The sequence below is a fragment of the Eucalyptus grandis genome, chromosome 3 (assembly GCF_016545825.1).
Source record: "Eucalyptus grandis isolate ANBG69807.140 chromosome 3, ASM1654582v1, whole genome shotgun sequence".
In the NCBI taxonomy this organism is placed as follows: domain Eukaryota; kingdom Viridiplantae; phylum Streptophyta; class Magnoliopsida; order Myrtales; family Myrtaceae; genus Eucalyptus; species Eucalyptus grandis.
In genome coordinates, this window is record NC_052614.1 from 68265687 (window position 1) to 68268916 (window position 3230).

The window sequence follows — 3230 nt, forward strand, 5'->3', positions numbered from 1 at the left end:
CCTGGCCATTGTCACACTCTGCATGTTATCGATTCATGCATGCATGGCCTAAACAATGTGCTCAACTCATGCATGACCGGAATTAACGATGCAATGATTCTCATCCATTCTTATACTTTGGTGCGCCACCTATCACACATCAATCTATCCCACGAGTCCTAATGATAAGGTAAAATTGATATGGCACGTCCCATATCATGCCACACAAATTTTACCCCATAATAAGACGTAACTGTCGCGACCTAAATTTTCAGGGCAATCCTAAATTTTAGGTTAATGGATTACTAAGTCCGAAGACTTGGTGCGGACCCTCCCAAGTCCTACCAATCGCAACTTGATAGAAATTAACTCATTTAGACATGCAATTATATTCAATTTGGAGCCGCCACTAACCAATTAGGGTTGGTTAGAAACCCAAGTAAAGTATGGGAGAATACTTTACTTTTGCGAACCAGAGATTCAGTAGGTCCGGGGACATGATTACGCTAGATTAGTCTAACGCCCTTTCGGTACCTTTTATTTTAATTTCAAAATTATTTTGCAGGCAATATTGATTAATTTTAACTTAATCTACTAACATGCAAATGGTGGTCATACGGGTGCACAATCAATAAAATAACATTAAATGAAAATGCTTATAAAAATGCATGCCCTAAACATGATTTCTAAACGACAAGACACCTAATTTTTCTTCTTTTTTTATTTAAAAAATGTTAATTATATGCAATCTTAATCTAAATTTAATATGCATGGATTTATTTTAATGACATGCGAGATGCAATTCATATGATATGACTTAAACTTATCACTATATGTATGCAATCTAATTTATATAATCCTAAATATGCATATGCTACATGATATGGGATGAATGACGTGGTAATTCTATATGCATGCTCTTTTTATGATTTTTTAATGATTTTTTTATTACACATATGCAACCTACACTAACAATGATGACATGAAATATGATCAATTATAAACTAATTTATTAACTAACCAAGGAAATGATATGACGTGGCAATATGACCTAAAATATATAACACGAATAAGCATGCAATCTCTATCCTAAAGCATGAAATGAGTTTATTCTATTTTTTTTGTATTTTTCATGAAATTCAAAATTAAAGAAATGCAACAATTAAATATGCAATTTAAATTTATTAAATGACATAATTCTAATGACGAGCAATTTCTAACTAAATGAACTTAGCAATAATTACTAGATGATGAAAATTTCATAAACCTAATCCTACATGTCTGATTTATTAAACCTACATGCTTTGATGCAAGATTTTGATTTTTGATTTTTGATTTTTTTAGTGTTTTAGTGTTTTTCCAAAACAAGTAATTATCGGACTAAACATTAAATCAAAACAATCAAGATATTCAATAAATAAACGATTAAAATAACCGAAAAAATAACCCGTTGTCTCAGAGGTTAAATTAACGAGTTATTTTAAACCTAATTATCACGACAAAGAGTTCAAAATAATTAAAAATCTAATCCGAAGTCTTACGGATCAAATTAATAATTACATTGATTTAACAACCAAAATACCATCAAAAAGCCTGAAACTTAATATAATTAAAAAATTGATCCGATGTCTCTCGGATCAAATTAATAATTACAATAAGTTCGGACAAAATCCTTACGTATAATGCCTACAAAATGCCCAAATATTAATATTGACAAACCATATTCTAACTTAAACAATAATAACAAAATTTAAAATGAATAAATAATAAAATAAAGAAAAACAAACTACCTAATTTGCTTTTCTCTTTTTCTTTTGTTTTTGTTTTTCTTTTCTTGCTTTCTTCACCTACGGTTGAGCGGCTTCGATGGATCACCGGAGGTTGGGTCGTCGGCGTTCAGAGCTCCGGCTAAGGTAGGCCGGTGAGCCGACGGCAACAGAGGGATGCGGCGCACGAATCACGTGTGGGCGGACGGCCACCGGCGTCGGCTTTGCGAATGGTAATCGGCAGACGCTCGGGCGGAGGAAGACTCAGGCGTCGGGGACTCGGAGCGGAGGGTAGCCCGGATTGGCGTCGAGCCGTGGGTGTCGCGGAGAGCGGGCTGCTGCGATGGAGGTCCGCCGGTGTTGAGTGATGCTGGAGCAGCGGCGGAGGCGGCGGGGTCTGCTCGGAATTGGCTAGGGCGGGTTGCGCAGGCGCGGTCGTCGGGCTGCAACGGAGGCGGAGCAGGGCGTTGGCTGTGACGCGGGCTGCAGTGGTGCGGCGACGGAGGAGGACGGGCGGTTGCAGAGGTGTCGAGCAGGGCTCAGGCGGAGGTGTGGGCCGGTTCGGAATCGGCAGTGTCGCGAGTTGCAGAAGCGCGGTGGTGTCGCTGGGCGTCGGCGCTTGGGTCGTCGTGAGTCGGCGCGACGATGGCTGGTGAAGACCGGCGATGCGAGCGCAGCGGGTGAAGAGAAACTCACGATTGGGCAGCAAATGTGGGGAAGAAGATGAACAGTAAATGTCCCATCACTTCCTCCCTCTACTTTGGCTTTTTCCTCTCCTTTTCATGTTTTCCCTCCGCAGCCGCACACTCTCCTCTCGCTTTCGTACTTCCTCTTTCTCCTTTTTTTTTTTTTTTTTTTTTTTTATTTTCTTCACTTTTCAATTTTTGACGAAAAGTAACCTTCGCTCCCCCTGAAAAGTGAAGAAGAACCCCTCTATTTATAAAGCGAAAATTCGAGTTTGTTTCGCCGGTGGAGATTTTTGCTCAACCTTTCGCCGGTGGAGATTTTCACTCAACTTCTCCAACAAAGAAATGGCTCCAAAATCCGGCTGTTGAATTATTTTGAATTCAAAATTTCTTTTCAAAATTTCCCTCTAATCTTTTATTTTCTAAAAATTGAATCTAAATTAGGTGTCAACACTGCCCCTCTTTGAAGGGAAGCTCGTAGAGGTTTCCTTCAAAGATAAATGACACCTAAATTTAAACCATGCAAAATGAATATACAAATGCTAATTGTAATGACCCTTTTTTTTTATAAAAGAAATGGACTCAAATAAATGCAATGTCATGCAATAAAGAATGCCATGTAAATGCAATGATTTGGTCAAGAACATATATTTCAATGTGCCTATGCTTAATGAAATGCAAATGCAAAATGAATGCAAAATGAATATGGAATGTATATGCAAATGTTTTTTTTTTTTTTTGGTAAAGGTGTATATGCAAATGTTAATAACCTCTTTTTCAAATAAATTTAATTCTTTTT

At 38.0% G+C, this 3230-nt stretch overlaps 1 long non-coding RNA gene across 1 annotated transcript; it reads right to left on the reverse strand.

The window, feature by feature from the left end:
- Positions 1–1492: 1492 nt before the first annotated feature.
- On the reverse strand, positions 1493–2132 carry LOC120291227. Its single transcript, XR_005549140.1, has 2 exons — positions 1770–2132; positions 1493–1665 (listed from the first exon to the last, which is right to left on the reverse strand). It is a non-coding gene; the product is annotated as an uncharacterized LOC120291227 (long non-coding RNA).
- Positions 2133–3230: the final 1098 nt, after the last annotated feature.